This window comes from Aythya marila (genome assembly GCF_965140915.1).
Source record: "Aythya marila genome assembly, chromosome: 2".
In the NCBI taxonomy this organism is placed as follows: Eukaryota; Metazoa; Chordata; class Aves; order Anseriformes; family Anatidae; genus Aythya; species Aythya marila.
In genome coordinates this window covers 35,238,705-35,251,320 of record NC_139043.1, presented here as the reverse complement: position 1 = coordinate 35,251,320, position 12,616 = coordinate 35,238,705, and positions in this window count along the sequence as shown.

Below are 12,616 nucleotides of genomic sequence, written 5' to 3'. Positions count from 1 at the left end.
TTTTGGGGGGTTTCACTTTTTTTTTTTTTTTTCACCCCGATCACATCTTTGAGAGCTAGATGTTATCGTTTGAAGAGTTCTTTCTTTATTTTATTTTTTTAATGCTTGATATTGTGTGAAATATTGGAGATGGGCCTGGAAACAGCATTGTGACTTCATGCCCCATCTCTGCAATAGCCTGTCCTTGGGTAGTGCAGTTGGGTTCCTAAAAAGGAGCTTAAGGTAGCTCAATTTGGCTTCTAAAAGCTACCCTAATGAGCCTAGGGGGATCAGGAAATGCTGGTCTCTTGCTGCTAATGATAAACATGTCTTTTCTTTTTTTCACCAGTTCCTCCACCTGCTAACACAGGGAAGGCCTTGGAGCTCCTGGACATGTTTCCCAATGTGCGCAGGGAGAGCAGATCTGCAGGCAGCATCCTCCCTGTGAATCGGCAGTCCTGGAAGACGCTCCTGGGTGCTGGAGCAGCACTGTGCACCTCTGGCCTATGCCAATTTCCAGGGACGTCTGGGGACTTAGCATGGCTCAGCAGCCAGTCCCAATATACAACTCATTTGGACCTCTGTTCTGGAGCAGAACCAAGATTACTGAACTGGACAGGGGCTGTGTCAGAGCAGCTGCCCTCTGTTAACAGAGAATAGCTCTGCTCACATACAGTTTACTGCTGTAAAGGGAAGCAAAAACAAAGTACAAAGAGGGCCTTTGAGCCCCTGTTATTGTCAGGAGGAATTCTCTGAATGAGTAGGCCTGGAAGGTAAAGGAAAATAAGGAAAATTAGGAAAATACCTTCTACTTAGAGTAGAAGGTATTACTTTTCTGTTACAACAAGTAGTAAGGGTTTCTACTTCCGAAGTGCTGAAATACTCTTCTTATCTATGTACTGTTAAAGAATCACCAAAGAATCTGAGCAACTTCTCTGATTTTTAAAAAGGAGAAGTGATTTGAATATATGTTTACTTCATTCCTAAATACTGAAAAACATAGAATATTGTCTTTTTATGTAACCTATGGGTTGATTTTTCCCGTAAGATACGAAAATATGAAGCAAGTTCTGGGATTAAATAAAAATTATTAATTTATCTTGCAGCAGAATACCCCAAACTTTATTGGATAAGAGCCATTACGCAAAACAGTACAGAACCGTGTAGAGATCAATATGAACAACTTATTCATAATGATGAAGTACAGAGAATTCCAGAAGTGTTACATAAAAGTGTCTGCAGTGACCTTTTTGTTCTGAAACATTTGTCACTTTTGTTTCGACAATGAACCAATAAACCATTTTGGTTCCGAGAAATGATTGACAAAGAAAGGCCAGATAGAAAAGACAGAAGTGAAAAAGGAAGACCGAGGCTAGCTGGCAATCAAATAGCTTTCTGCAGGATTGCTAGTATAAACTAGTTTTCAGAAGGCAAGTTCCTGTTACACTTTAACATAATAAAGATGATTATCAATGAGATTTATAAATCTCTCTGTTATTTCAATACATTTGTGAAATAATGCTGCCTCTAAACCACACAATTTCGCTAGCAAAAAATCCCAATTCGATACAGTCACATTTAGCAACAGAAGATGTACAAGCAAGTGTTCTTAATGAAAAAGGAAAAAAAAGTAATTATGATAGGGAACATGTCTCTTTCAGAGTTCTGTTCAAGCTTCTGAACTGTTTGTTTATACCATTTCAGTGCTCAATTCCTTTTTAAGGCTTTTGTTGTTGTGTCCCATTTCTGTGTCATATTGCATTACCTCTTTCCATAAGGGTACGGTAAGCAGATATTTTCCAGGAAAGAAAGGAGATTGGAAAACATCAGATCTTACCAAGATGACTGTTTGCAGTGAGCAGGAGAGCATACATGTAAAAGGACTGGCCGCTGATCATCACACATCTACATTTTGTGGTTCTGAAATGGAAGATCTGTCCAAGACCTCCTAGATTAATTTCTTCAAAGAAGTGTGTTCTTTTGTGGGGGGATCTACTTAATTCATTTTATAGCTTAATTTGGTCAATACACCCACAAAATTTTCCTAATCTCAGTCATCTGCACTGAAATTTCCTATTTTATGTTCCGTTCTCTATTTTTTCATGGATGACTGGGGCCATATGCTCCAACTCCTTTCCATTCTTCCTCTTGCCAGCAAAACAGGCTCTCAGTTTGCATTGAGCTCTATAATGCTGTCTGGTGAGAGATCCAGAGGGACCCATTGGATATTACTCAGAGCATCTACAGCAGGGGAAACAGCTTTCAATTCAACAAGCAAAATTTGGGATAATTGCAGCAGAAAAAAAAAAAAAATCTATTAGTATAAAATATAGCATCCTAGGAAAACACCAGGAAAGACTGAGAAAACAAGAGGGAAAACAGAAAAAAAAAAAAAAAAAAGGACCAAAAGGACTGGGAAAAGAGAATAAATATACTGTGGAAAGGGATAGAAATGAGAAGGGTGGAGTCTAAAATGGGTGTAAATAAGGGAAAGTGATGACTTAGGCTAGTTCTGTTGCCAGTTCTGAATTTGCATAGAGGAAATAACTGTACGTTTTCTGTAAAGTTCTCATGCTATTTTTGTCCCAACTGTTTTCACACCAGTGGTGGTGTGCCATGACATGATTTCCACCAAGGTTTCTCTGACAGCTTCCCAGGGATGCAGCTCTGGTGCTGGTGTGAACGGTGGAGGCTTGCTGCTGACATTGTCTAACCCGCTGATCTGAGGGGATTTCTCTTTCTACACCTACAGCTCCTTAATGCTGTAATAAATCAATTCCAGTTACTGAAGCATAAGATATTTTTCTCCCTGCTTCTGCCAAACAAGAGGGACTTGATTCTACAATAGCTCTTAAAATTTGCACTGAAATAAAGTACTACTCTGCTATCGTGACGTCAGTTCAACTTATTTCAGATTAAAACTGTGACACCCATTGCCTAAGAAGGGCAAACCTGTGTGCGTCTATGTTAGCATTTTATTGCAGTTCAGTTACATAGTTTTGAAGCAAATTAGGTTGACCTCCTCTCCTCCTCTTTGTCCTGTTTGGTGGAGCATCCCCAGGACACACAGAGGAAACATTTCACCTGCAATGTAGCAGGAAGCTGTGCTCCAGCCACAAATGGAGCAGCCTAGAAACACAAACCTGACCAAGCAAGCACAGCGTGGATGCTGCTCTCCCGCTCAAATTAGGGTGCAGTGCAGAGCTCTTCCTGTGGTGCCATCCCGCGTGCTAACACAGTGATTAAAACACAATGATGCTAGCCCCATGTTTATGGCCTCAGCTATTTCCCTAGGCTGGGGTGAAGCTCGACACCCAGAAGATGCTGCAGGACTGCTTGGATCCAGACTGCTTGATCACATTATGAAAAAAATAATTTCAGATGCAAAACAAAATTCTTGAGTGCACCAGATACCCTTCCTTGAACTAGAGCTGCAGTTTTAAAAGATGCTTGGTGCCTCGGTGTTGTGGGAGGTGTAAGGATTAAGAGAAGAGTGAGAAGAAAGAAAGGAGCTCTTCCAATATTTCCTGTTATTTGTTTGTGTTCTATGGTGGAAAACAATTTTCCCTTCACAATGTTGTCATTTTGTATTTGGCAAGTACTGATTTTTTTTTATTTATTCATTTTTTTTAGCTTGTTTGCAGTAAAGCATGAAATGAACACGTTTGCTGGTGCTAGTAATTTTTAGCCCTTTTCTATGTGTATGTATAACAGTAAGCAATCAAATAGATTTCAATAGTTGTATCCAAGAACACAGCATTCCTTCAAGCAGGTTGGACAGATGCGCTGATACCTAAAGTTGCTGGAGGATTGAAACCCTTAGCCTTGGGTTTTATGTGAGCAAAACTAAGGGAGTTTTAGATGAAAACAGAACAAGCAAGTTATTAGTACACTGGAAATTTTAATGCCATTAATGTAGTAGATTTAAACTTGATTTTCTGAGTGCAGTGCTCTCATACTCAGCAGCATCTGCTAAGTTTGCAGTCTCAAAGGTGCCTGCCATAGGAAAACAAGGTCTGCTCAAGCAAAATTGGGTCAGACAGAGGGAGGGAGGAAGGGAAAGAGGGAGGGAGAGAAAGAGTATTATCAGCATTCACATGGACCATGAGGAAGGACTGTTTATTGTGTTTCAATTTTTCCCCCTTAAATAGTTCCAATTTTCTGTATTATATCTCATGTGAAGACAAGCTAAAATGGAAGGCCTCTCTGTTTCTAGAGTGAGCAGGAAGGCACATATCAAATGAGAAGAACAATTAGTGAAAACTGCACACTGTCTTTTCAACTCCAGCAAAAACCAAATGCTTTATTAAAAACTGAAAACCATCAAAAAGAGCTACGACCCATTGCCATCCTTGCTGTTGCAAAAAGTTAGCTGGCCAAACTGCAAGTCTTGCATGGCATTCTGAAGTACAAATAAGCCAGCATGAAATAAAAAAGAATATTTTTAAAGGGACTCCTCCTTTACACATTTGACAGCAGCAGAGGAATACAGGCTTCCTTTTCCCTTCTCCCCTCTAACTTTGTTTCCTACAAGGTGTTTGTTGTTTCCTTGCTATATTTCTGGCCAATTTGGGTTCTGTTTGCTTTTGTTTTTCTAGGTCAGATTTAACAGATTAACACAGAGTCATTGTATTTATTTGCACAGATTCACCAGGCTGACAAAATCAGCACCCAGGGCAAATGCCTGAGCCACAAAATATACAGCCTGCAAATCCTGCTCGATACTTAGGACTATTTCAGAGCAGATGATAATAGTGTAAAACAGTGGCTTGCTGGAAGTGTCTCAGGTGCTGTTTTTCCATCAGTAGTTTCTTTCTGGTTCTTTGCTGGCTTCTGAAACAGATGCGTATGGCGGTTGTTCAGTAGTCCCCCAGCTTCTGTGGTTGGGGCAGATACAAAAATCTCCTTCAGACGTTTCAGGTTGACTATGATTTAATTTGTCCTCTGAAAACATCTGGGTTCCAGTGTCTCTAAAGGCAGCCAAGGGCAATTTTATACCTCAAGAGGGAGGCATCTGGGTCAGACTGTCTGTAAATGATAGTGTTTTTTTTTTTTTTCTTTTGGCCATTGGCCATTTGGTAAGCACAGAAACTGTGTGGCATGTGAAAGGCATACGGACTACTCTTCACTCTCCACCATCGTTCTGATACGTTCATAAAGAGAGGTGGAACAAGAACAAACTTGCAATTTTACCAGTCCAAGGACTCTCAGTTAGTAAGTCCATTTCCTTTATTTGTGTTCTGTTTCTTCTTTTGATGCAAAGAAAATCCTCGTGCGCCATTTATTTATTTATTCCACATTTGAAAAACGATGACAAGATTACCCATCCTTTATCAGCCTTAGAGGGAGACCTGTTCTGAGCAGATTGTGCATGTGTACTTCTAAACGAGCATCTGTTTCATTTGGCAGATTAACCTACAATTTTCACCACACCGCAGAAGCCTGTGCAGAAACCTCACCCAGAGCCAGAGGAACAGAGGTGGGGCTGCCCCGCTGCCATGACTTCTGCTGTAGTCTTCCAGGCAGTGTCCATGCAATGACTTGCTGAGAAAACTTCTTGTTGCCCACAGGCAAAAGGAGTTGAGAGTAACTAGCAAGGGGAACCAGGGGAAGCCTGAAGGGAAGCCACTAAAAAGCCAGGAGGAATTAGTAGTTTTGAGGGGCATTTGGTTGATGGTTTTTATCTGAGATGAGCACAGACAGGAGGGACCAAGTTGGCAGTGAATATTTTAAGAGAAGCTGTAGCAAGGTGGCTACAAATGAAGATTAAGAACAGCAACGTAATTAGGAGAAGCAGGTTTGGAAAGACAAAGACCTAGTGGGCCTGGCATTATTGACAGAACGGTGGTGTTACTGGGGAAGTGACCACTTTTCATAACAGCTGAAGCATGTATGCTTGTTCTAGTCACACACTGAGAAGAAAGAATATTTCCCACTGGTACTTTGACTGCAAAGGGTCAGGACTTAAACCTGTGTTGAATATCCAGCAGCTGAACAAGTTACCACACATCAGCTGAGTTACAATAACTGGTACTGGTTCATGTAAATGCCATATCATACTATCTAATTTAGCAGGCAACAAGAAGGATTTAAGTGACTGCTATCATCTTGCATTCCCTTGCTTTGCGATCATAGTTTGTGGGCAGCTTCCACAGCACGAAGAGCAGATTCCTGCTACTTTGCAAGAATTCTCATGCCATTATCTTCCCTTAGCCCTATTGCATGGTCTTCATGGACTTATGCTCTTGTACCTGTCATTCAGGGGGCTAACCAGAATAAACCAGAATATAACCAGAATAAATACACTGGTACAATTCCTGTTAATAATGTATTATGCTGTTTTAAAGCTATTGCAAATTAGTATAACTCACCCTTTCCTTAGCACAGATATAAGCTTATCTAGTGCCAACTTAATGAAGTCTTTGACAAGGCTGTATTATTTTAGACATAACTGTAGTCAGAATGGTACTACTCTCATATGAGGGTACTACTCTCATCTGTAGAAAACTCTATTTTTGGTTCATCTCAAAGGGTCTCGTTTAGTCTCTCAGCAGTTAGTCAAGTGTATCAGCTATCTCCTCCTGCTCAGCACGGCTACATCAGGCAGGCTTCACCCTGCTTCTTGACCATGGTCTCTGCACATTTCAGAGAAGTGCATCCATTGCCTTAAAGGCACTGCACTGAATAAATGCCATTTTTTTTCAAGTCTGTATGGAATAAGCAGTTATGCTTACGTAATATTTAAACTTTGATAAAATTTACATCATATGCACTAGTATATTTGAAATGGTGTTTTGATTGTCCCATAAACAGTCAGAAAACACATTCTAGGGTGCAAGTGGTGCCGAACTACCGTTGCTTCTTGGCAATCAGCAGACTCCACTTTGTGAGCTGCCTGGTTGACTTGCAGCAGTATCTCAGCACCCCGAGCAGCTTCTGGCTAGCTATTACCTCATCATGAAGCCATGCATTCAATGGGTCGATTTCCTTCATTTTGTAAATTTACAATGAAGGAGCAGTGCACTTTGTGCTACTTTGCATTGATCTATATAAGGTGGTTACTGTGAAATGATCTCAAGTGGGGAATTCAAAGCCCAGCAGGCACTGTGCACCAGTTCCTCACATAGATGCACTTGTTTGACATGACGGATGCCTTTGCTTTTAACATATTTCACTTCTCATGTGTATTAAGTGAAACCACACAAATGCATACTTATGGCAAAAGAAAGTGCTCCCCCAGGGAGGTGTTGCAGAATAGATCCTCTGCTGTACCTGGTCTGAGCTATTTCTTGTGCAGGCAAGTCCTAGGGTGCACATGGTGGCTTTGTCTGCTCTTAATGACTTTAATGGGAGGTTTATTCATTATATTGTGTGGCCAAATAAGCTAAGGCCAAAGACTCTGTGACAGATGTGTTACTTAATTAGATATGCTTTCAAGTAATTGAGGGACTCTTCAGTTTCTGCTTATGCCTAAATTACTTTTTTCTGATCCCAAATTTCAAAATATATTTTTTTTAGTTTTTTAATTACCTTGTAATCACCAGTATGGATATCAGGGGAACTTTTGTGGTGGAAAGAGTGGTAAGAATTTCCTAGTCAAATTGCTACAAAACCCTTTGGTCTGGCCTTAGGATTAGCTGGCGCAGTAATGTGAGTAAGGAGGATTGCAATGCCTCCTGTCTTCAATCAGCCTGCGGCAGGGGATTCCCTCGTGCACTTGCTACAATTTCAAATAAATATTTCCATGCTGCTCTGTGCCATTCTCACTTCATTAGCACAATTAAGCAAGGAAATAAGTCTTGTTGCATGGATTTTTTCCCCATAAAGTTGCTGTATTCAAAATAGAGGCAGGCAGTGAGCAGTCTGTACTGCTGTAATTCAGCAGTTTCAGATAGCAAGTAACACAGAGGATGATAAGAAAGAGTGAGAGGCCTTCAATTGTTTGAATTTCATTTCTCCACTACTACAAAGTATCTCTTGAGTTTGTAATTGTGTCTTTGAAATGTTCTCCAGTACCGCTAGATTTATGTACATACATTGTCCTCCACAAATTCAAGTTTTAGTACTGCCTTTAACTTCAGTTTTGCCTTTGTAATGCACTGCCTAACAAATCAGATTGCCTCTTAAAAAAAAAAAGAAAAAAAAAAAAGCTTATCTTTATTTTAAGAGAAGCTAATATCTATCATTTGAAAGAGGGACTAGGAATTAAGCCTGCAATGGTCTCAGCATTGTAGCATTTTTGTAATAATGTTAAGACATGAGGAATGTTCCCTATGTCTTCTTTCCACGTAACATCCCCAGCATATGCCATAACCATTCCATCTGAATGGGTAAAGCTCCCTCTGCTCTGCGCATCGTTTTTCTTCAGCCACTTTGCTGCATCCCCAGCCTTGCCTCAGCAGGTCAGCTCTATGAGTCCAGTCCAGTATTTACCAGTGGTATTGCAAAAGGATGGGGAGTGTTTCAGTCAGAACTGTTCCAAGCGCTATTTTAGCATGAGAACTTTCTTGGAAAGAGAGCGATTTATCAACGTGAAATCTTTCAGCCAGTTTGGAATATCTGCATTGTACGGAGGCAACATTTCCAACTGCTAAGAAACTTTCCCAAATCTGCTTACCAGCATTTGCTGCGGTTGTTTTGCTGCTCTCACTCAGGAAGCAAACAGATTCTCCCAGTGCTCAGCATTGCCACAGAACAGCTACCCTGCAGTTCCCATGCTTGCTGTCTGCTGCTACTCCACAGCTGTCCCAGATGAAATTAAACAGCTCTGCTCTCCTGCCCAAAAGTTCAGTAAAGCCAGTTAGAAGCCAAGGGAGCAAGTAGTAAGTTGGATCTCTTAGGATATCACACCACCATCAATGTGAATACCAGCCATGAAACCGGCAGCAGGAATGTAGCCATGGCTCTCACAAAACCCACCCTGAGCAGCTGTTATTTCTCACAAGAATTATTGGTGGGGTAAGCTATTCCATTACAACATCTTCTCTCTGCTAAGGGTTTGTAACATTTATTAATGTTACATCTTTATTCAAGTTTCAAAATGCTGCTGTATTTAAATGTTATCATTTAGTCATTGTTCATCCTAACAATACATTTGGAAACTTCAGCATGGATGTTGCATGTCTGCCAAGGGATAAAGAAAAACAGCGTCTCTTTATTCCAACCTTGAACCATAACTAAGCAGTTAATATTGAGCGCATAATACGACCTTTATTCCCCAGGCCCAGTTACTTCCCTCTAAACGAACACAACATCCTCTTAATGGAGGCACAAATCTTCACGACAGGAGCTCCAACTGCTGATCTACTGGCAGCGAATTGATCAGTAAGCAGCGAGCAGGGTTAGATTCCTGAAGGGGGGCATCAGTGCCTGGCACCACCTTGAGGGAAGTTGCTGTTCACCTCTGAAATTCTCAGGGCACTGCTTCCCATTCCACTTTTGATACTCATGTCCCAAGAGGAGCATCACAAGGAGAAGGCCCTACAGAAATATCCACTTTCACAATCCCTCTTCTCCAACGGCTGTTGTACACAAGCAGGTGTGCTTGGAGAGCTCCTGTGGTTCCCCATCATGGGTTCCTGGGTTCCTCGGGGTCTCCCCAGCCAGCAGGGGTGCAGGCACCCCACCTGCTGGAGAGGACAGGGTGCAGGCAGATGCCCAGCTCAGCCTGGAGTGCCACCTATTGAATCACCACACGGTTACACACTTAAACCCAGACACTGCATCTTGAACCACCCCACAAGTCGGCATCTCATTCAAAAAAAAGATATGCTTAACTATTTTTTTCCTAATCTGAGGGGATAGCATACATTTTCTGAGCAGTGATCAGCAAAATACTGACAGCCTAGGGTCTGTGACAAAACTACAGAATTTCAAAGGGCAGTCCATGAATTCTGTAGATATGCAATCTCCCAAATATATACATATATATTTAAATCTAAGGCCTACAATGTATTATTTTATTAAAGCAAATCTTTGAACACCTCCACCTGGCTTGTTAATACTATAATTATTAAGATTGGAGTGGCACTCAGGCGAATGGAAGTGTTTCATCTGGCTTTTGTTCAGAAATGTTGCATCTTGCCTAGATTACCAGGGCTCAACGATGGAAGAAGCAAGTAGTTTCAGTTCTTTAGCTTCTCAATATATTTGGTGTAAGCAGCATTTTGCGGATCTAGGAAAACCAACAACACAATTAATTCCCTGCCTTTTGATTGTTATTTTAAAAGGTGGGGAAGTAGTTCAAGCATTCTTTTTATTTCAGATATTAAAGAAAAAAATTAGCTGTCTCATTCTGTCTGAGTTTCAGTATTACGTCTTTTCTACGTGAAGACAAAACTTTCTGATTGTTGACCAAGGCTCAGTGCTTTTTGATGAAGACTTGGAAGCAAAAATACACACACATCTCAACTCTGTGCAGAACAGGGCACCTGAAGGAAACCATTTTGGGGAGGGAGGAATGAGATCCAGAAGCTAACGATGCCTCCCCTGCTCCAGAAAATGGGAGTGATTGGTACATTCAATAAAGAAAACTAACCCTGCCTTCCAGTACAAGACCCAGAAGGGCTATCTTTTCACCAGGTAAAAATTCTTTTTGCAGACAGTGCAATGAATGTAAGTACTTGACCACTTACTAGAACCATCATCTAATTAAAAAAATCATTGCAGTAAGTTATTGCATTCTCCAACACCACGCCATCAACACCAGCGTCTTTAGACCTCGGAATATGAGCTCCCAACTGGATGGTGCCATCTGGAGCACTGGGAATCATATCCGATTCTCTCACCAGGTTAATAAATCCCACAGCACCTTCCAAGGAAGAAAAGCACCCTTCCTTTTTGTATGGGGGTAGATCAATTGCAGGCTCTTTCTCTGAGCCTGCAATTGATGTTTCTTTTTTGCATGTACTGCTTTTAGTTTAAACTATTGTCCTGGTTTCAGAAAGGACAGAGTTAATTTTCTTCCTAGTAGCTGGTAGGGTGCTACATTTTGGCTTAGGATGAGAAGAGTGCTGATAATACACTGATGTTTTAATTGTTGCAGAGCAGTGCTTACACCAAGCCAAGGACATTTCAGCTTCTCACTCTGTCCTGCCAACGGGTAGGCTGGGGGTGCAGCAGGAGCTGGGAGGGGACAGAACCAGGACAGCTGACCCAAACTGGCCAAAGGGGTATTCCATACCTTATGGCATCATGCTAAACAATATATAGGGGTGGCTGGCCATGGTGGGGGTGCCAGACTGCTCGGGGCTAGGCTGGGCATTGGTCAGCGGGTGGTGCACCACTTGTTTTGTACACGTTATTATTCTTAGCACTATTATCATCATTATTGTTATTATTATTATTGTTATTATTATTTTTGTCTTAATAAACTGTCTTTATCTCAACTCACAGGCTTCACTTTCCATTTCTCTCCCCCATCCCAGAGAGGGAGGGGGGAGGGTGAGCGAACAGCTGCGTGGTGTTTAGCTGCTGGCCGGGTTAAACCCCAACCACCATCTACCACTTATTTGAAATATGAGCCCTGAATGCTTTGATAGAAGTCCCTGAGATGGATTTTGGAGATGTTTTCCATTTGAACTTCAAAAAGCTCTGATGTTACCCGAGTTGTTGGCTGGAATTGTCCTAACAGTAGCATGAGCATCGTAAAGCTCAAAGCTTCTGCAGCCTCCTCCCAGGTCCCACTGAGCCGCAGGTACCACCAAACACTTGTGCCTCATGTGCTGCCACAACCAAAGTCTGGGAAAACAGCAAAACACTGTTAAACTGGACGTGCCTGTGAACAGCATACATTTGAGAAAGGTAAAAGCAACTAGTCAGCGTATTCACTCTGCAAAACGAAGCGCTGAGGCACAGCTCCTTGAGCTACCAGCGACACATCTTAATAAACCATCAGAAGTGTGGCTCTGCTTGACCCTACAGTTTTGGTGCACTTTGGTGTAAGGTGTGGTCAGTCTGTGCAGCAGGGTGTTTTGTGGGGGGGAGGCACCTCACAAACTTGGGGGCACCTTAGGGGTCCAGGCTGAGAGGCCTCCCTCAGCAGAGCAGGCACATCTTCATGGCATCAGTTACATGCAACAGCTGAGGAAAAGGAGGTGGTGCTTGGTGAAGAGATTCCAAACCAAAAACATCAAAGGTAAGGAAAATGCTGAGGGTGTTGCAGGCAGCTTTTAGAACAGGGAAGGGGAACAATCTTTTAGAGCGCTAGAGCCTAATTTAGGTGCGTAAATAATAAGATAAATAATAACTTGCAGTTAAACAAAAAGTATTCTGGTTACACTTGAAATTACAGCAACTTACAGTGAGTCCTAAATGGATATAACCCATTAAGGAAACTTCAAGCAGTTTTAGAGAACTGGATCACGAATCCAGAATTATCATTAAACACATAAAATTGGTTTCTGCTGAACTGATAGAATTAACTTGCAATGCTGGTTGCTTATTTTGCATATACTAAAAACATTCATTTCATTCCATTTAGCAGCAGTTCTGCAATTAGTTCACTAAGGAACAAACCAGTCAAAATGAAGCTTGTGAAGTGATCCAAACTGGATCAGCTAATGAAGTGATCCAAACTGGAAAACTGAAGTTAAAATTTCTCAACAAACAACAGCGTGGTTGTGTTTAAATCGAGGGT